This window comes from Peromyscus eremicus, chromosome 2 (assembly GCF_949786415.1).
Source record: "Peromyscus eremicus chromosome 2, PerEre_H2_v1, whole genome shotgun sequence".
NCBI classification, from domain to species: Eukaryota; Metazoa; Chordata; class Mammalia; order Rodentia; family Cricetidae; genus Peromyscus; species Peromyscus eremicus.
In genome coordinates this window covers 10,748,564-10,771,170 of record NC_081417.1, presented here as the reverse complement: position 1 = coordinate 10,771,170, position 22,607 = coordinate 10,748,564, and positions in this window count along the sequence as shown.

Genomic DNA, 22,607 nt, shown 5'->3' with positions numbered 1-22,607 from the left:
AATTCCAGGGCACCCTGCTCCCTGTGATGGCTCTGAAGAGGATAGCCACACAAAATCTATTAACCACCACCTGCAGCTGCAGTATTTATGCTTGGCTGAGCTCAGGGTCAGCAAACTGGATTCATTATGTTCAATCTCAAACTCCAAGCCATTGTTAAAAGGCACTGCATTGTTAATAAACAGGAGCACAATTGTCTGGGAGCCTTTGGAACCATGTTTTCTGGTTTTTGGTCTCCCATAAACAAAAGTTTGGAAATCGAGTTTCAGGAAAGAAATTGGAAGCCACTCTTTCCCATATGATATTCAATGGTGAATTTTCAAGTTACTAAGTAAAAGACAGTCATATGCATTCTGTGAGGGCAGAAATGGCTCCAATTAGACTACTCTTCACTAATTTACTTCTTTATCATATTTCTGTAAATTGCTAACTCAGTAATTTATTTATTACTGTTCATCCATATATAATTCTCTGTTTAGAAAACTGCACCTAACATTTTCACCCCAACTTTATAAATTGCATTGATTTATTTCTGTCTCTTAAGTCTAAAACCATTTGTTATAACAACAAAACATCCTCGTCTTCCAAGAACAAAGTCTACCCTCTTACTGTGTCGGGCACATTGACAGATGGCCAAATGGGGTGATAGCTTTGATTTTAATGTGCCTTAAGAGAGTAAATGAAGCAAAGGCAATCTTCGTTCCATGTGAAAAGTTGGATTTTTGTGTGGCTTGTCAGCAGTGCTGAGGTGTGGTTCTCACAGCAGCTCCCTGCATTTCCACTCAACCGTGACACTGGCGTGGTGCAGACCCGCCTCAAAGAAGGCTTTAAGTGTTTTTTAAATGGTTTTTTGTTTTGTTTTGTTTGTCTTTTGTTATGTTTTCCTTGTTTTTCTGTAAGAATAGAAACAGAATTGAAGATGTCAGTTAGTGATTGCCACTACATTCTTTATGGGGTTTAACGGATATGAATTTTCAATTTTATATTAAAGGAAGTGGTTTTGCCCAGAGGATCATTAACATCATAAAGACAGTGAGAGTAAAGTTCCCACTACCTCCCCACCTGTGACTTTAACATCTACTATGGAAGACAAGTGCAGTCACTTGCGCTAAGTTTTGGGGGGAGAGAAATCAACAGTGGGACATGAAAATATACTGCAATAGAGTAATAAGGTCTCATTGCTGCCTGGTGACATGGTGTCACAGACCACCTCAAACTTCAACTTACCATTAAATACAATGTACCAAAAAGTAGAAAAACACTGAGGATGAGATGTAAGAGTTGAATTCTGTGACAATTGAGCCACCGTGCAGCATGTAAACAGTAGAAGCCTGACATGACCAAGCCTGAATAATACAAATTTGAATAGAACTGTGGTTCTATAAATCTTCAAATAGTACAGGGAAAGAAATATAAGCCATGAGAGCACAGGGCCACTTTCTTATAGGGTACTCTTTAAATATGAACACATATAACTTTCTCAGGCCTATTCATTCAGTTAGTGTCTTGGAGACTTTAGGAGTCACTATTAGTGTCAAAAACAAAAACATAACAAACAAACGCGTTCTGTAAGAACTGAGCTGAAGTCTTGCTTCTGCATCATGACCTTGGAATACCGACTGATCTTTCAGCCTGTTTCTGCTTCCAGGTAATGTAAACAATGCTAGTTTAGAAGCTGCACAGTAGGTTCCCTTTGTGAAGTTGCCGACTGCACTTGTCATTCTGTACACTGAATTCACCCAGCACACGTACCACTGACACAAGAAGCTTTTCATTCAGAATCCATGTGTTAGGAAGATGAGATGTGTCCTAGCAGTACTCAGAACAATCACCCCTTGAAGCACAGTGCTCCTGACAATATCACACCAGTCCTCCTAGTGGCCAAATGACCATCAAGTTCTATAACCAGGACATACTGTTAAAGAATAAAAGTGACTTCCAAGGGACCCAATATTGCACAGTATCACATCTCTCTGACAGGGTAATGACATGGAGACACCCTCCAAGTGAGCATTTTGTCTGCAGGCATCAGTGTTTCTGAGCATTTCTGTGTTCACTCAGGTGTGCTGCCTCGTGGCAGGAAGCAGAAAATGGAAACCCCAGCGTGTCATACATTCAGGTGCAGGCAGATGCTCATCTACAATGAACACTGAGTGCTCATGAATGAGGATACAAACATTGACAAGATGATTGCAAATATTTAGAAAGTCAGTCAGTGTAAGAGATAGAAAGCCTAGTCTTCCATCCAGATTAGTTGTTTCCAGTCTCTATGAACAACTCCCTCCCTTCCTCCTTCCTTTCCTGCCTCCCTCCCTTTTCTTTCCCTTTCTACAGACTCACTAAGCACCCCTCCACCCTACTCCATCCTTGAAGCAGGCATTCTGTACTCCTTGAGATGTGAGGGCTGGAGCACTAACACTAAACAGCCACGCGGAGACATTCTCGCCCTGCCCCTAGAGCAAATGGTAGGTAAGACTAAGTAAGTTAATGAAAAGGTGCCATTAGAAACACCATTGATTCTACTTAATTTTGTTTCTTAGATTGAGAAATGGCCCCATCTATAGTGGTGACACTATTCATCTACTTGTTTGACTTACAGTTTTCAGGGTATGGTCATACAGGAATGATATGCTTTAGGTGGGCACCATTCTTTGAGAGCTGGAGAGCTGCAAAACTGGTAAAGTAATACCTGAGCCCTATCTGCAGACCGCCACCTCCAATAAGAAACCCTCCAGCACAATGGCACACTCACTGGCCAGCCAATCTATCCTACTTGAAGAGTTCCAGACCAGTGAGAGATCCTGTCTCAAAAAATAAAAAAAATAAACAAGTGGCTCCTGAGGAAAAACACCCACGGTTGTTCTCTGGCCTCCACATACACACATGGCACACAAATAACTCACATGCAAGCACACACACTCCTATGCACAAAGGAATAGGCATACATATATACACACATGCAGAAAAAATGTTTTTTAGAAACCATTCTTCAAAATTTGAATTTTTATACTTTCCCTGCTGAGGACAGACAGTCCAGTCTTCTCTCCTGATGCTCATCATCAACAGTGGGCCTTGGCTCCCATCAGCCACAGGGTCAGAAGGGAAAGAAATTTGAGGAAGTGAAAAGACACTCTCACTTGCATCTCACATACAACTAGGAGCCTGCTGACAAGGACACACTCCACAATGGTGTGTCCAACCCGTGGCCTCTGGCCTCATGTGGCTAAGGGCTGGGTTTTAGTTAGCTTTTTGCTGTGATAAGTGCCATGGCCAAATGCAACTTAGGGAAGAAAGGGCTTATTTATCACTGAGGGAAATGAAGGCAGGAATTTGTAGCAGGAATCTCAAAGAGTCTTATTAATAAAATCAAGCCTGAGGCCAGTTATTGGGGTGAACTCTGGAAGATCAGAGAAACAGAACAAGCCACAGCTACCTCACCTAGTCAATTCCTCAGCTGATCCTGTTTCCTCAGACTGGAAGCTTCTGAGTCCTCATCCACAATGAATCTCAGGTGAACTGTGCTGCTCAAAAGCCTAAAAGCTTAACTAGCCAAATGTTTCTAGTTTCTGGTCCTCACGCCTTATATACCTTTCTGCTTTCTACCACCACTCTCTGGGATTAAAGGCTCACTTTCTGGGATTAAAGGCATGAGTCACCATGCTTGGCTGTATCTTGAACACATGGATTTCTGCCTCTGGAATGCTAGGATTAAAGGCATGTGCTACTACTGCCTATCCTCTATGTTTAATATTGTGGCTGTTCTGTTTTCTGACCCCAGATAAGTTTATTAAAGTGCACAATATTTTGGGGAGCACAATACCACCACAATTCAAGCAGAAACTATGGAGGAACACTGCTTATTGGCTTGCCCACTAACCTCTTTTCTGCTAAATTTTCTATGTAGCTCAGATCTACCTACCTAGGGATGATAATACTCAATGGGCTAGATCCTATCACATCAATTGTCCATCATGACAATTCCACACAGATATGGCCATAGGCCAATCTAACTGAAGCAATTCTTCAATTGAGGTTCTCTCTTCCCAGATGACTCTAGGCTATGTTAAGTAAACGATAAAAACTAAACAGGACATGTGGCTATGAATGTGACCCAACACAAAATAATAAACTTACTTAAATATTATGTTCTCTGGATATGTCCCATATAGACCGTACCTGAACTGCACCTAATGCCACCAGTGGGACCTCTTACCACTTGTTGGTCATATCTTTCCTCTTATTTGCTGTCTCTTCTATCTGGAAAATCTTCACTTAATGTAAATTCATAGAAAGAGAGAAGGAAGGGAGGAAGCAAGGGAGAGAAAAGAGAGAGAAAGACAAAAGAAAGAAAGAAAAGAAAAGAAAGGAAAATTTCCTTGAGGCACGCTGTCACTGTGAATGTGTGTCTTGAGGAATTTTAGGCCAAGGTAGATGGTTTTTCAATTGTCATGTTGAAACTCTCCACTTAGAACAGAAGATCCTAAATTCATACTTTCCAATGAGCCCTGCAGCTCCCGCTGGTCCCAAGATAGTTCTGCCACTTATCCTGGCAATTTTCTAGTTTTGTGGGTCTGCCAAAGGATCTTTCTCTGGAAGTTCCTTCAGAAATCTTCTTCTATGAACACTAACAAAAATAACACTGGTTCAATGTGAGATGGGATGTTCTGATTAGAGAAATTGTACTTCAATGCAATACAAATAACAGCACCACTGAATATCTCAAGGGTGACCTACAAGATATAATGCTGGCACCTGAGAGGCAGTCAGTGGTCAATCAACTCTTGGTCTGAGAGCAGCCATAATAAAATGAGGACATAAAAGTCAACTTATAGATTTAAGGTGTTAACCATGCAGTACAGAAATGGTTTACACACGTTAAAAATTATAAATCTAAACATTGAATCAATATTGTATATTAGATACAAACAGATCTTTTTACACATGATTGTTCACTGATTATGATCATGCTCTTAATCAATTTCTCTACAAATGTGTTAAGAAGAATATAACATCATTTGCAACATGAATTGGTCATTGCTTGCACTTTAAACCTGAGGAAAGGAAAAATCAATGAGCTAAAAGAATAGCTTCAGAGGCAGTCACCTTCCCCATTTAAATTCCCCGTGTGTGTGTGTGTGTGTGTGTGTGTGTGTCTAGATCACAGAACAGCCTCTAGTGTCAGTTCTTGACTTCTACCTTGTTTGAGTCAAGGTCTTTTGTTGTTCACTGATGTATCTTATAAGCTATCTGTCCTACAAGCTTGCAGAGAGTCTCCTCTCAGCTCCCACTTTGCTGTAGGAGCTAGGGATGTGCCATGGGTATCACATGCATGCACTAACACAGCTGACTTTGTTTGGACCTTACGAGTCTGAATGGAGGTCTTCACACTTGCATTTTTATCTACTGAGCCATCTCTCCAGGATGACCTGTTTTACTAGTTTCTTTTTAATTATCATGAAGAGTAATTATTATTGCTATATTTCCATACTTACTTTGTTTTTTATTAATTCTCCTTCCTCATATCCTGTACCCCTCCTTCCTTCTTAATCGTCTCTGCTCCTCAGTCGGCTCAAGACTTTTAATTCAGGACTAGCTCAATTACAATGTCAAAAATGATCTTGTATTGTAAGGACCTGTTGCTGTGGGATAATAAAGCACTGATTGGCCTTTAGGCAGACAAGAAGTATAGGCAGGACAAGCAAGACTAAATGAATGATGGGAAGAGGAAGGGTGAAGGAAGAGTCACCAGCCAGACACAGAGGAAGCAAAATGACAAGGCAGAACTGAGAAAAGGTACCAAGCCATGTGGCTAAACATAGATGAGAATTATTCATTAATTTAAGTGTAAGAGCTAGTCAGTAATAAGCCTGAGCTAATGGCCAAGCAGTTATAATTAATATAAGCCTCTGAATGATTATTTTATAAGTGACTGTGGGACACCAGCCACCACCAGGAGAAGCAAGATGTGAAAGTACTTTAGATGTGGCAACTTACAGATTAATAGAAATGGGTTAAGTTATAGGATCTAGCTAGCCAGAAGCCTGAGCCATTATGCCATACAGTTTATAAGTAATATAAGCCTCTGTGTGTTTACTTGTCCAAGCAGCTGCATGATGGGTGGGACACAGGAAAATTTCTAACAACAACCTGGTCTCTTTGGTTCTCATAGTGATTTAAGGTGTGCTGACAATGATCAAGCTTTCCATCTATAGACAGACTTATAGGACATCTGCTCTTTTGGAAAGTCTTAGAAGTTAATGTTTGGTGTGGTCATTGTGACTCCAGTGCTGGTGTATTGTCTCTTGTCTGTTTTTATAATTAAATTGATTCATAGAATTTCAATCCAACAATGAGTCTTTACCTATAGCATAGTCAGTTCTAACTTAGATTGATAAACCACTGATTATACAGGTTACAATAGTTTCATTCTTACAAACAGAAATTGCCCCTGAAAGGCAGCAGCTAAACAGCTACAATTAAAAAAAAATGCTTAAAATACACACCTCTGTAGTCCTAATCTATATCTCTTGTTTATCAACTTAACTGAACTTTAATGATGAGATGGGCAGCTTTACAAAGTAGGTCAGTATATCTCTCATTGACCGGACTGGAAAACACCATACAGGAAACTGCCGGAAATATTTCACAAGTGTTCTAATAGTTCTATGGCCTCTAAATTAAAGTATTACCAAGATACAAAGATGTTCAAGTCTGCATTAGTGTTTCTCTTCTGGTGGCATGAAAGCTTAGAAAGTCAAACATGAGGATTTTAACACTGGACACTGACTATTGTTCTGATTAGAACAATGACCTGTGTCTGCATCTATAGGCTGCTGTGGGATAATGCTTTTGTACACTGGTTTAATAAAACACTAATTGGCCAGTAGCCAGGCAGGAAGTATAGGTGGGGCAAGCAGATGAAAAGAATTCTGGGAAGAGGAAGGCTGAGTGAGGAGTCACCAGCCCGCCGTTCAGGGAAAAACAGCATGTAATGGCACACAGGTAAAGCCACAAAACACATGGCAACATATAGATTAACAGAAATTGGCTGAGTTTAAGTGAAAGAGCTAGTCAGTAGTTAACCTGAGCTAATGGCCGAGCAGTTTTAATTAATATAAGCCTCTGTGTGTTTACTTCTTGTCTGCCTAAAGGCCAATCAGAGCTTTATTATCCCACAGCAACAGGTCCTTACAATACAAGATCATTTTTGACATTCATTGTAATTGAGCTAGTCCTGAATTAAAAGTACTGAGCAGACTACGGGACTACAGGGTCATGGGGCCCAGGCAGGACCAGAGAAACTTTCAGCTACAATAGGCACATTGCCAACCTCTATTTCAACAGGGATGGGCCTTCTGCTCACATCAGAGGTTTGATGGGAAATATCATTTCATGACCATGTCAATTCCACATTTGTTTTAGTGCTCTTAGATATGAGTTTCCTCTTTGTTAAGAGCCTGGGAGTCGCTGAATGCTAGGTCTTTATCAATGAACACTTTCTTCCATGGCCCAACTTTTTACAAAACTCAAAGCTCTGAACATTTTACATAGAACTTCACAAAGCCCATGAACCTCCATCTATCTACATATTCAAAATTTTACTTTTTATTTTAAGAGAGTTAAAATTCACATACTATAAAGTAACCATTTGTAAAGTAGATAACACAATGTTGTATCATCATTACCTCCACCTACTTCTTAGATATTTCCCTCATCCCACAAAGAAATCCCATTCCCTCCTTCTCTCTAGTACCTATAAAGAGCAACCCATTAACCTACTCCATGCTTTAGATTTTTCTGATGGTTTGTATTTCATACAAATGGAGGGGCACACGTGGACTTGTGTCCTGGATGATTTACTTGGTATGGTTTTTCAAGATTTTTCCACATAGTATCATGTTTCAAACTATCATTCTTTTTATGTCTGAACAACATTCTTTACATGGATGTTCCAGATCTTAACCATGCCTTCATCTACGTGTGTGTGAACTTTTCTTCTATCATTTGGCTGTTGTGAATAGAACTCCTTAGAAGTTTCATGCTCATTTGTGCTTACTTAGCAAATTTTAGTTATTTGAACTGCTGTGTCACAGAGTGAGTACATTTTTAATTTTTTTTTTGAGAAGCCACCAAACTATTCACAATCACTATTTAATTGGACATTCTTACCATCAGTGTTTTGCAGGTTCCAATCTCTCAACATCCTGGCCAAGTCCTGATATTTTCCAACTTGGGGATGTAGCCAGCCTACCATGTGGTAAGCAGCACTTAACTGTAGTTTGATTAGCATACTCCTAATGACTAATAGTGACCATCTTCTTATATGTTTGATAGCCATGTGTGTATTTGCTTTGAAGAACTGTCAATCCAAATCCATTGTCTGGTTTTAAATTAGTTCATTTGACCTCGTGTCATGTATGCATATGTTCTGAATATTAGTCTTTTGTTAGATTCTACTATTACCTTAATTCAGCATTCACCTTATAAGACTTCATGAAAAAAACAAAAACCTTAAGAGACTCTATTTGAAAACTGGTTCCATCTTTATAAGTGAAGGAATCCTATCAATATGCTCCCTACCAGGAACTAACTTAGTAACCATGTAGCCATTTTGAGTTCCCCTTCCTGTGTTTTCTACCATTCTCCTTTTCCTTATCATTCTTCCTTCATTTAATTCATCTTCCTTGTTTTAAAATTTATATTTTTTCACCAATTTTAAAAAATAGTGAGTAACTAAGTCATGAGACTGTCTGGTCTGCTGGTAAGAAGACAGACACTGCAAGGGCTGAGTAGAACTAGGCCCTAGCAGCATTTGGCTTTCTGCCACTCTGACTCCTTTGTTGTGTTTTTCCCTCTTTCAGATGTAACTGCTCACCTGCTATCCTTGCCTCATTCCCAGGACTTCAAACCTCCAGATCCATGCAGTTATTCCCTGTTCCTACATAGCACCTCCTATACCCAAACACGCCACTCTTTGATTCCTGTTGAGAAATTCTCTCCCTGCATAATGAATCCTTCTTTCCTAAATCCTATGCTTTCCATGTCTAGCTACATAATTTATGTAACGATCAGTAGCTAAGAATGACAGTGGCTGTCGTTCCACGTTGAAATAGTCACATTAGACAGTGTGGTGGTTTGAATAAGGATGTCCCCCATAGGCTCATGGATTTGACTACTTTTTCACCAAGGACTGGGAGATGTGGCCTTGTTGGAAGGATGTGGGGATGAGCTTTGAGGTTTTCGAACGCCCAAGCCAAGCTCAGTGGCTTTCTCTCTTCTTTGATCCAGATGTAGAACTCTCAGCTCCTTTTACAGCACCATGTTTGCCTGCATGTGGCCATTCTTCCTACTATGATGATAAAGGACTAAACCTCTGAAACTGTAACAATCAATAGTTACATGTTTTCCTTTATAGGAACTGTTGTGGTCATAGTGTCTCTTCACAGCAACTGACTAAGACAAATATACATTTTTAAAGTCTTGTTAAAAAAGATGGTGGAGAAAGAGGAGATGAGTAACAAAGAGGATGGAGAGGTGGAAGACAGGGACTAGAGAAAGAATCAGGAAATATCAGACATTACAGTAAAGATCCTGAGCACACACTTTGAAGAAAGGGTGGATGTGCCTCTATCACATCACAAAAAATAAAACACACAATTATACAGCCTTTCATTCCTTTTTAAAGAAAACTCGGAACTAATAGAATATTTGTATGTAGTAGAGAACAGACACCATCAAAAATCTTGAATACATCTATGAGATGTGAAAGGGTTCAGGAAATTCACATGAGAATTTTAGAAATTATGTACATTTTAGAAATTATGCTTGATGTAGTATAATTCTTCTGAGATGCACTGTTTATGTAAATCTCTATTATGGAGGGCTTTAGAACTACAAGTCATTTAAGTAGGCATTTTATTGCTGAAAATTAGTAAAAATTGTATTTTTATTGACCTCAGAAACAATTCAACTCATAACAGTTCAGCCAACTACTCACAAAACCTTGAATAACCATAATCAAATTTTGGCTGTATCAAAGAGTGAACCTTGGGCTTCTGGTCTATATAAAAGTGGATCTTGGGTTTCTGATCTATAGTTTCTCCCTCTCCTTCCTTCCACTATCTTTATCAGTGTGGAGCATGTGAGCCCACATCCTTCCTTTTTGAACATGAGGGTGCCTACTTCTTGGGTGAAGAGATCTCCAGCTATTCTGAGCCTAAAGCCTAGAATAGACTCCTTAGAGCTAAAGAGACAAGTTCTATCTGCTTGCTGACCTTTACCACATGCCATGGTTGAAGCATCTCGGTTATCAGCAGCAGATACAGCTACAGGATACAGCAGCTTACCCAAGTGAATGGCACTAGCCTAGTGGGACTTACTGTATAAAACAGGAAGCCTTAAACTCAGCAGCAACACCCACATTCCACCAGCTGCAAGTTTTCTGCCCTCTCTAACCCAACCTGGAATAATTTGTCATCTTTCAAACTACTTATGTACTTATTACGTCCTGCATACAACCTTGGCATTCATTCTGATATATTTCCCCTAATAATTCATGGGGACTCTATCTCCTAGCTGTGATTCACTTTACTTTGGCCAGAGCACTTGTTGTAATTTTATCAAATACACAGTCTGTAAGGATGGGCAGGTTTTGCAACTGTGTTATCAGAACTACAAATATCTGTGACACAGTAGATGCTAAAGCCATTAAGAGTTATTTGAACCTGATAATAACATGTCAGCAACTTAAAGCCACCTGATCTGTAATCTATTTTAGAATTCAAATTTTAATTAATCATAATTTTCAGAAGTCTCTGTCATGGTTTATTATGATAATTTTCAATGTCTCATATACTTCAAATGTACAACACAGAAGTGTTATTTTCATGCAAGTAGAAAATCATGCCTATATAGAACTTGTGAAAAACCAACTGGGTATTTTAGTATAGAAGCTGTGGCACCGTCTGTTCCAGCAGCATTTAAAATTGTCATTCCAGGACAGAAATCTGGCCATTTAGGAGTTAGAATCAGGTACATCCACAAAAACAAACTCTGTCAAGCTTGGCTGTGAATACTTACTATAGGTTAATATTCTATTCCAAAAAGGTAGAACCATAGGGTAAAAAAATGTCCAGCTAGAGAAAAAGCACCATTCCCCATAGATGTGCCCATACTGTGCTGTCCATAGCCTCCAGATCACCTTATCTTAGTGATGAGAATTGTTGACTGGGTCTTTCCAAGTACCCTCAGAGCAGATAAATAAGCCCTCAGCACATACCTGCCTCCACCACTGCCAAACCCTACAGCCTAGACCTTGAGTCACAGCCTCAAAAATAGGGCAAGAGTTTCAACTTACCCAAAAGCCCTCTCTTGCTTTGTGCTGTTATGTACTTTCTCCATGTTCATCCCTACCAGAAGTCATCTCTGAATTCCATGTGGCTTGCTTTCATACTGAGACCCATCTGGTGTAAAATGCCTGAGAGCAGCAATTGATTTAAAGCCATGCATGGACACTCTGCTGGACCTCAGCTGTGATCTGCTCATCTACATCCTTCTCTCTAGTTCCAGATCCACACTGTCCTTTATACCTGTCACCTACCATATGTGGCTAGTGAGCTTTGCAAAGGTGTCTGGGAGAAATGGAGACATGCACTACATACAGATTAGTGTAACAGCTTGCTATGAAAACACAAAACAAAAACAACAACAAAACCAATGCAACTCAATAATCTGTACATTGAGACCAACTTTATATAAAATTTATATATATGAGGTAATATACAAAAATTATCTTACCATTAAAGTTTTTTTTATACCTTTGTATTTGTATGTGTATGCATGCATGCATATGTGTGTCATGGAGCATGGACAGAAGTCAGAAGACAACTTATGAGAGTTATTCTATGAGATTCCCAGGGAATCACACTCAGTTCCTCAGACTTGGCTACAGACACCATATAATTTTACCTTTATAAATATTATTTCTTAAATTTGACACAAAATTCTAAGAACTCACTCATGAAGCATATTGCCTTTCTTTGGAACATCACCATTACAGAGGCAAAGCCATGTTCTTCAGAGTCTGCCCCTGCTTCATCAGTGTTAAGATCAGGTGAATGATGATTGTAATGAACGAAAAACACAGACTGCAACCCAGCCCTTCAGAAATACACCCAGAGGGATGACACCTCGGATTAAGTATTTTAACTTCCTCCTGTAAAAATTATTCTACCACACTGGTTAAAAACAAGTCTCTGATGGGATTTCATTTCATCTCTGCTTGCCACAAGAGAAACAGAAAAATAAGTTCATCAATGAAACATTACAAACACAAAGCAGGTTTTTTCTCTTTAAGCTCATTCATTTATGACATGATGAACAAACCAGTTGAACTCTGAGATTTTCTAAAGATCTAGAAGCAAGAGAGATGAAATTTTTCATCCCAAAATGCTCTCAATCCTAAACATGAGGCAGTGTGTGTGTGTGGAGACAGATAGTATGTGCCAGAGTCATGGGATGGGACTTGTGAGCCATGTAGACTTGGAGTCAAGCTTTGCCCTTCCATTACAGACCTATTGACCTTGGGCATATGACCTTTATCTCTGGTGTTCTGTGTTCTCCCAAGAAGGGCAAAGAAAATAATGTCTACTTCCACATTTACTGTGAGATTTAAGTTAAACCATGTAGAACAAATTCTACTCCATATATAAACAGGAGTTAATGAGGACAACAGTGGTAAAGGTGTGGGCAGCCAAACCTAAGGGCTTGAGTTCAATCAATAAGACCTACATGGGAGAAGGAGAAATATAAATCCTATAAGTTATCCTCTGACCTCCACAAGTCCACATGTCCCTGTGGCACATTCACGCACAGCTTCCACCTACACACAGACAGACAGATAGGTAGATAGATAGATAGATAGATAGATAGATAGATAGATAGATAGATAGATGTCAAAATATTTAAAGTTAAAAAAAAGTTTCTATCACTTAATTTTTACCTCAAAGATGAAGGCAGTGCTTTTAAGTTTTCACGATGTTGGTCTAAACCACATTTCATTTGTTCAAAGTCATCATTTAGCAGCAGTGTGTTCTGTGCCTTACTGCTTGAATGAAACATTTTAGTTGAAAGCAACACCGAATGGTTCTTGCACTGTATTTCACTCAGCCATATTGATGTGAGTCTCACAGTTCAACTCACTCTTCATCTGAAATCAATTACCAGAATTTTAGGCAAGTCCCTGGATAAAACTGCCTCTGAAAATATAACCTTGCAAATTAAAAACAGCAACAAACATAATAGGACATTTGAAGGAACACAAATCTGCTTGTACATTTCAAAAAATTCAATAGCATCCAAAATCTAAATTAAGTCTCAATTCCCTGGATCTCAATGGAAATATATGCCCATATGTCACACATCTTTCCTCTTCAATCCAGATCAGGGGAAGAGTGGTGGTATTGCATTGTGCAAAGTGGCAAGGCTCAGGACAATATGAAATGCAGACACAAGATGAAGAGGAAAATAAGATTTTACTGATGGGAAAACAGTCAGTGTGGCCAGAAACACATGGGGTCAGGTACAGGGTCACATGGCAATGGGAAGGTGGAGAGAGGTCGGTCAATTCCTGTTTGTCTTTCATAAATATTGTGAATGTTTGATCAGTTGTTCAAAAATTGATTAACTGCCTGTGCCTACCAGCTCTCTCCTACCTCTCAGGCACTCTGATATTTCCCAGAACCTTGCTGCTGTAGTAATCCTGTCTGATTAGGTTTCATTATGCACATTCTGCTTATGCTCTTTCAGTGGTGTGGACCCATTCTGTCTGCCAAGCTGGCTGTATATGGCCCTTATTGTTTCTTGTGTCATCCTTCCTCAGTGTCATAGTTCCCCCTGTACACCCTGGATGTCATGTGCAGCCACTTGTCCAGTCAGGGAATCTTACTGTGCCCCCACGACACTGGCCTCACCAGACTGGCTCTGCATCAACCCATCTCACAGTCAGAACCTGTTCTTCTGTAAGCCCTTGTAGGTATAATTGCTCTAACTATCTAGATATATATCTACAAGTATCATTTCACAGTTCTTATCCTCAGCAGCGATCCCAATGACTGGAAAACAGTAGAAATAGACAGAAATAAATTTATTCAATGAAAGAATGAGGAGTAAATGGGAGAATTGTCTGAGCAATTTGAGTACTAGAAAATCTCAAGGTGCCTAAAAAGTAAAAGCAAGAGGCCCAAGGCACAGGAGGTTGGTTAAAGGTCATTAAATAACTACAGAATGGGTAAAAAGCCCCTCAAACTATACTGGCAGAAGAAAAGGGAGATAAAAAGCTAGAGAGCAAGACAGGAGATGGTTTTGACGTGAAGTAAGTCACTACTATCACCTCTTTCAAAAAAGATACCCAGCCCCAGGAGGCGTGTCAAAGGAATTGATCTTCTTATGTACTATGCACTATAAACATTGAGACACAGGTACAAGTCTGGTGACTAAGTGAATCCTCACATTTATTGCAAAATTACTCACAAAAGCCAAATAATGGAAACAATCCAAGTGTCCAATCAACAGTCGCTTATGAGGGATTTCTTTAAAAACATAAATGTGCAGAGAAAGAACAGACAATGATTATTCAGGCAGAGGATGGGGTTTCCTGGAAAGACATAGCTCAAAGGATGTAAAGTAGCAGATATGTGACATTATGTCTAATCAATAGAGCAGTCTCATGACAGTTAGGAGCCCTGGGAGGCGCCCACATTGCTGACCCCAGGATGGGAGGTAGAGGACAAAGACGATTCTTTGTCAAGCTAAAGTGTGGATGTTATGTTTAAAACCTATATATTGCAAAAGACAACATAACATGAAACATCATAAATCTAAACTATTCCTGAGAATAGTCATGATTGACTGAATCTCAAAGAACACCAACTAAGTTATTAAATAAATGATATATAAGTTTATTAGACATTTGAGGCTACTTAACAGTTACTTAGAGTCAAACAAATAGATAAAATCTTAGTATATTAACTTGAAATCTATAAATCCAAGGGATTGCGTTCTATGGGATTTAAAAATGATGATTCTTCTTCATAAACCACGTTTTCAACTTTGAGGTTGGTTTGCTTGCTTGCTTGCACATGGTCTCATTGTGTAGTCCAAGTTTGCTTAATGCTCACAATCTGCCTGCCTTAACCTACCTAGTACGAGAATGCAAGTATATAGGTTTGTGCCATCATACCACACATTTTAATCATACCTTTCTTTTTATATCATCATCATCATCATCATCATCATCATCATCCTCATTATTATTATTATTGCCTATGTTGATGAACTGGGATGTGGACAACTTTGTTTTCACAATCAGCCTGTCCTGCACTTCAGCCAACATGCTAACACATGAGGTGGATGAAAGTAGATGGGCACTCACTCCCCCTATTTGAAATATGGCAAAGAGTAAGCGGAAAGGTGTAGGATTTAGCGGCAGAAGGATAAATGATGTAGGAGGATGCAGGAGGCACGAGTTTACAGGCCTGTGTCTCCTCCTCCCAGCTTGGCTCTGTTGTAGTACCCACATCCTAGGTGAGTTCCCCATGGGCTTCTGGGATTCCTGTGGTGGCATGCTTTGGAGAAAAGGCTCCTTCTGTGCTTGTCCTGGCACGTCTCATGGCAGGGCATACAGAACTGGAAGACACATGAAAATGTTCAGAAGTCATTATCATTGGGTCATCAAATAGATGAAGAGTGTAACTAAAAAGAATGCAGAACAGCCTGAAGCCACAGTGAGTTCCAAAAGCAGAGTAGTAGGGGATTTCAAAAGGCCCAGGAAAAGTAGAGGATTGAGAGCAATTGGTTCAACAAAGTGGCTTAACTGGGGCACCTGTCAGTCACAGAGGGTCAGCTGCCAGATGAGGGGGTCTGGTGAGAAGACAAGTCTGAGCAGCAGGCAAGCACTATGGAGGATGTCAAATCAGAGTCAAGACTGTGTTTTCTGTCCAAAAGGTGGGGGAATTATTTATTTATTTCCCTCCTTACTTATCAAGAACAGCACATCCATTTCAGCTTGATGCTGTTGAATGACACACACACACACACACACAAAATGTAAAAAAATAATAAAACTAATGAGTTTTTCTTTTCTAACTTTAGCCAAGGAGACTTTGAAAGAACTCATTAAATTCAGTCCAGTGTGTTTGTTAGAACTCTTGGATGATACATTCTAGAAAAGTAAATATTTTCTCAAAATCACAGATGACAAGGCATATTTAACACAGAAAAATATTTACGAGTCACTAACAAACAGCCTTTAGAGTCGTTTTAGTGTCTGCCTCTGCTGGAATATTCAATAATTATCTACTCTCAAGCACATACAGATATTTATATGTCTACATATTTTTCTGTCTTCTCATTAAATTGTTTCTTTTTAATACCATTGTATACTAAAAGAGGGGGAATTAAGAGAAAAAATGGAAAGACAAATCATAGTCTAAGATAAAATAAGAAGCCTAAAATTTCCTCTGACCCACTTTAAATACCACCAAGTCTCTCATAGAACTATGCGTGGCAAGAAGTATTTCCCCTAATAGTCACTGGTTTGCAGAACCCATGTTTGTTCATATATATTTAAAATAAGCCAAGAGGGATGGTTTATATCTTTAATCCCAGGACTGGGGAGGCAGAGGCAGGTAGATCCCTGTGAGGAGGCCAACCTGGTCAATAGAGTTCCAGACCAGCCAGGTATACTAATGAAATCCTTTCTCAAAAACATTGTCTAGTAATAAACAAAATTTTAAAAATCTGCATGATCCCCCTTGTGAGATAATCAGATGGTAAGGGAGAATGTTTCCAGATATTTCTCTGTGCATGATGGTGTGACACTTTTCCTGAAAAATACTCTCATGTCTGAGAGCTCTGAAAGATACAAACAGGAAGAAAAGCTTGTCCCACAGCAAGGTCAAATTTCATTTCCTGTGCAGTCCTTACACACAGGAATATGTGTGTGTGTACAACAAGTAGCTGTAGTTTCACTTAATCATGAGAGTCAAAATGATTGTAACTGGTCTCCCATAGGCTCCTGAAGGCTCAAGATGTGTATTGGTGTGTTGCTTTTAAGAAAGATCTAGTGCTGTATTGTTCTAATTAGATTCTCAAAAGGAGCTAATTTCACAGAGCCTAAAATCACACTAAAAATATTCTTTGAGTCTTTCTTTTTCTTGGCAGCCTAGAATAACTACAAAATATTTGGTATGGTACAACATATTGTCTCAAATAACAGTAAACATGGACATATTTTATTAACTAATAACAGACTCTAATACATTTTAGCAGCCAACTATGGTCTTCTATTTTCTTCACATCCAAAGGAAGAAATGGGATCTGGGATATTTCATGGCAGCAACATATAACAACCTTAGTACTGGTTGAAAACTTCTTGCCAATCCCAGGTATAAAAATCATGTGCAGCAGCTAGTCCAAAAACAAAAGTGAAATGAGAAGCTGTGTACCCCATGCATATATGTGTGCACATATATGTGAGAACACAGCTCTTAAGCATGCTGGTCCCACAGCCACTCATAAAATAATTACACAGAGGCTGAATATTAAATGCAAATTATATGGCCTGTGGCTCAGGCTTCTTACTAGCTAGCTCTTTTAACTTAACCCATAACTATTAATCTATGTATTACCACGTGTTCTGTAGTTATACCTGCGTCCCATTACGTGTTGCTCTTTGGACAGCAGTTTGGCATCTCCCCCACTCTCCTTTCTCCTCTCACTGTCTCTCTTGGTTTTCTCACTTGGCTCCATCTTGCCCTGCCATAGGTCAATGCAGCTTTATTTATCAACCAATCAGAATAATACATATTCACAGAGTACAGAAAGACATCCCACAGTACCCTGTTGAAGATTTTTGTTGTTGGGATAAAATGAGATGGATAGAGATGAAGAAAAGGAAGAGGCATGTGATACATGGGCATGGGTGGCAGGTATGACCTTTTCTGCCACTCCCATTTAGGGAAGGCAGGCTGCCCTCTGAGTCCAGAAGAAGGCCACGCTTGCACATGTTTGGTGCTGTAGTGCTTCTATCCTTATTGGTAAATAATGCAGAACCCTAGACATAGTGTTAAAAGACCTTTCTGTCCCTTTTCTGGGCATAAACAGCTACTTTCTATGGCTGGCTTTAGGTAAAAGGGGATTGGTAAAATGAAGTCCCACATTGAAGAAAGATTGTAATTATCTGCTTGGTCACAAACTCAAATGTTAGGGTGGCATGTTCTAAAGGAGTTTGTGCAATATGAGATATACAGAAGTGTAGCAGCTTGGTCCTTAAAACAGGGTGAAGAATGTAGGGTTTTGAATAAAATTGACATTTAACTTTTCACTTTTGAAGAATGAAAAAAAAATAACAGAGAGATGGGGAACATAGGCTGTATCATTTATGAGAAGTTACAATTGTTCAAACATTGTGGTTGACAGACATTCCCATATAAGTTACAAAAATTCTCAGACACTAGACCATGCTGTGTCATTTATAGTCATATATATAGTCACATGGTGTGGCTTCTGCTGAGACCACAGTAGGAGAAGGCCCACATTTCAGTCATTATCATATAACCTAATAGCTCACAGAATCATCAAATTCTAGTTTGGATAGCTCTCATCTAATTTGAACCAGGTTCTACACTTTAAAGAGCGACTTTCTCGCCAGGCGGTGGTGGCACATGCCTTTAATCCCAACACTCGGGAGGCAGAGCCAGGCAGATCTCTGTGAGTTCCAGGCCAGCCTGGATTACCAAGTGAGTTCCAGAAAAGGTGCAAAGCTACACAGAGAAACCCTGTCTCAAAAACACAAAAAAAGAGTGATTTTTCTATTGGGTTTTACGTTTCAGAGTTTCTTAGAAAATAACACAACCAATATGAAGCTATTCTTCCGTTAAGAACACTTCAAATGATCAAAACCAAAACCTCCCCAAATTGACGTTAGGATACAAAACACTGGGCATTGTCACTGAAAAAAGAAAACTCAAAGACCAAATTGGCTTCAAGGAAATGTGTTTTCAACTCAGATACAACTCAGATATTGTGACAAGGCCCCAGTTCTCTCAAATATCTCTAATGCATAATAGATTCATTGTCAATAAGGTTTTCCTTCAAGGACATACTTTCATATTGTACCTTTGCTGTATACATTTCCATACTCATATCCAATGGAAATTAACGAAAGTATCTTTTACACAAGGCAGAGCCCAAATCTCCACCTTTCCCTAATGGCCTAACGGAGTCATCACCTTATCCCTGAACCAACCACCCATCACAGAGGGACAACTGACAGGCGGGAACCTTGAATCTATGGTCTTTGGAAAAGCTAATGGAAAATTCTAACTCATTCAGTAAACACACACTCATGTACACATTCACACACACACACACACACACACACACACACACACACAGGGAGAGAAAAAGAGAGAGAGAGAGAGAGAGAGAGAGAGAGAGAGAGAGAGAGAGAGAGAGGCGGGGGGAGGGAGAGAGAGAGAGAGAGAGAGAGAGAGAGAGAGAGAGAGAGAGAGAGAGAGCAGACAGGATTATGCTGTGTAAATGCTAGCCTCACACTCCTCATCCTGCTGCCTTTCCTTCCTGGATTTCAAGCCCTCATTGTAGTAGCTTGAGTAAGAATGGCTTCCATAGGCTCATATATTTGAACAATTAGTCACCAGGGAGTATAATCTTTGAGGAGACTGTAAGGATTAGGAGGTGTGGCTTTGTTAGAGGAAGCATGCCAATAGGAATGGGTTTGAGGTTTCAAAATCCCAGGCCAGACCCAGTCTCTTTCTCTGCCATGGATCAGGATGAAGTTCTCAGCTACTGCTCCAGCACCTGCCTGCTTGCCACCAGGCTCCCTACCATGATGATAATGAACTAAACCTCTGAAATGTAGGCAAGCCCCCAGTTAAATTCTTCCTTTTCTAAAAGTTGCTTTGGTCATGACGTCTCTTCACTGCAATAGAACTAAGACACTCTCCAACAGTAAGTCTTCTACATTCATCTGAAATTTAGGAATTACTATCACCAAGATACAATTACTAGTAGTACTGGGTGTTATCAGAATTGTGGAGCTCAAGGTTTGGGAGATGGCTTGGTGGAATAAGATAATTTATTGTATAAGCATGAGGATCTGAGTTCAAATTCACATAATGCACATAAAGAAAACACACTGGCCATCCCAGTGAGAGTTTGGAGGGCGGAGGGGGAAGGTTCCTGGGCCTGCAGGCTGCTATTCCAGATCCAGGTTCTGTGAGAGACAAGGGAATAACAGAAAATTATAGAACAGGACACCTCAAGTCCTCCTCTGACCTCAGTGTGATACACACATACACTGCTATTCCAGATCCAGGTTCTGTGAGAGACAAGGGAATAACAGAAAATTATAGAACAGGACACTCCAAGTCCTCCTCTGACCTCAGTGTGATACACACATACAAATGATAAAAATGAATTTATTGTATTGGTGAAGTATGATTCAGAACCAGAAAGGAAGTAATTATGAAGAGCCTTCTAAAGTGATATAAATATTTCATTGATTTGTTCTCAGAAGCAGATGTCTTAGCATCATTTTTGTATTTGCCTTAACATCTGATCCCCAAATATCTTCTGTTAAATCAACATCAGAAGTCAATACAATGAGTAAGCCTTCATCTGTTTATTGAAACAAATTTCAAATGTTAATCTCCCATTCCATACTAAGTCTCAAGTGGTCTTCATGTTGTAAACACTAGTTAAATGCATGCACTAGAAGGAAGAAATAAATTGGCTTGTGTAAACACAGTTGAGAGTTAAAATGTAGGAAATCTTCCCAATGCATGTAATGCCAGCTTCCTTACTTGGTTAGGAAATTACTATTTGATGGATTCTTTCAGGGGTTATTGCACCCAGTTCAATGTCTTTGAGGTAGATAACTGTTACTTGTAATATTTTAGATGTATACCTGACTTTTGTAAGTGAAATATGCAACATGGCTCAATTTAAACAATAAATTAGAAAACACTGGTGCAGGGAACATTTTGGAGTTTATACACTTCCGGCTTTAGCTCTTGCAACCCAAACACTGCCCCAAAACTAATGCACCCCAGATTTCTACATCACTTTAGCTCTGATCCAACTGCATTCTAGACGCTGGATCTCGGATGTCTCACCAGAACCTCCTCTTCAAAGTAGTCTACACAGGTGAGCACATCTGCAAGAGCAAAAACTCTCCCCTTGGCCTTATGGTCTGTGGTGTGGCTATTTTACCCTCCATTTTTCCAGACAGCAAGATCATTTTCCTTGGCTCTGTTTAGGTGGCTAAGGCCACAGAAAATCATTCTTAAAAGCTTTCCTGATTACCTCTGCAGTTCTTAAAAAGCTGAAATGTGGACTGCAGCATGCTATTTTTGTTATATGAGACATAAATATCTACAAATGTACATGATAAACAATATATACTTATATTGCTATATATAGGATTTTTTCCTCTATATCTTTATAGAACTATGAACCTGAATGTAAGTGATATACTTGACTATCAGAATCCGTTAAGTAGAGGAGAACATATTAGAACACCCCAAGATAGCTATGATCTTATCAGAGTGTTAAAAGTCTTCACTTAAAAGTCATACTCAGCCAGGTGTGGTGGCCTACACCTTTAATCCCAGCACTTAGGAGGCAGAGTCAGGTGGATCTTTGTGAGTTTGAGGACAGCCTGGTCTACAGAGTGAGATCCAGGACAACCAAGGCTACACAGAGAAACATTGTATCAAAAAACTAAAATAAAAAAAAATCACGCTCATAAATTGGGACACAGTATACAACAGTAATAGTTGATAACTATATAATTTTATGGAGATCCATCTTACAAGCTCATGTTAGATATTGTATGTATTTAATATTATGGCATACATAAAATCTCTTTTCAAATCTTTGTATATTTTAACAACGTTTTCAAGGGACAGCTTGTAATAAAGTCATGTGGCACAATTACGATTCTGTGTAATTTACCTGATTAGATTCTAAAGTACAATTCATGAGAGAAAAATTAGTATGTTTTTCTTTCTCCTAAAAAAAATATGCCCCAAAGATGTAAGAAATAGGTTGTAAACAAAGAATAACCAGTTGGCTGGGCTGGGCTGGGCTGGGCTTGGCATAACTTCTATTTCATTTTCTTTCACTATAGAGCTGACTTAGTGCTTTACAGCTAGAGGGCTGGAGCTCAGCTGAGTGATGACTGAGTGAGGTGGCTGGGAGAGCCTCCAAGAGAGCCTCCAAGTAACTCAGATGTGTCCTGCCATTTCTCCACGACTCACCAGCAAGCAGCAACTGGAGGAGCGTCATTGTCTACTTCTTACAATTTCTTTCTTTTCTTTTTTTTCTAGACAGGGTTTCTCTATGTAGTTTTGGTGCCTGTCCTGGATCTCGCTCTGTAGACCAGGCTGGCCTCGAACTCACAGAGATCTGCCTGGCTCTGCCTCTGAGTGCTGCGTTTAAAGGCGTGTGCCACTGCCACAGTTGTCTACTTCTGCCAGATGAGTCATCATTTCACAGTGTACAAAGCAAGAGAGGAAACCAGACTATG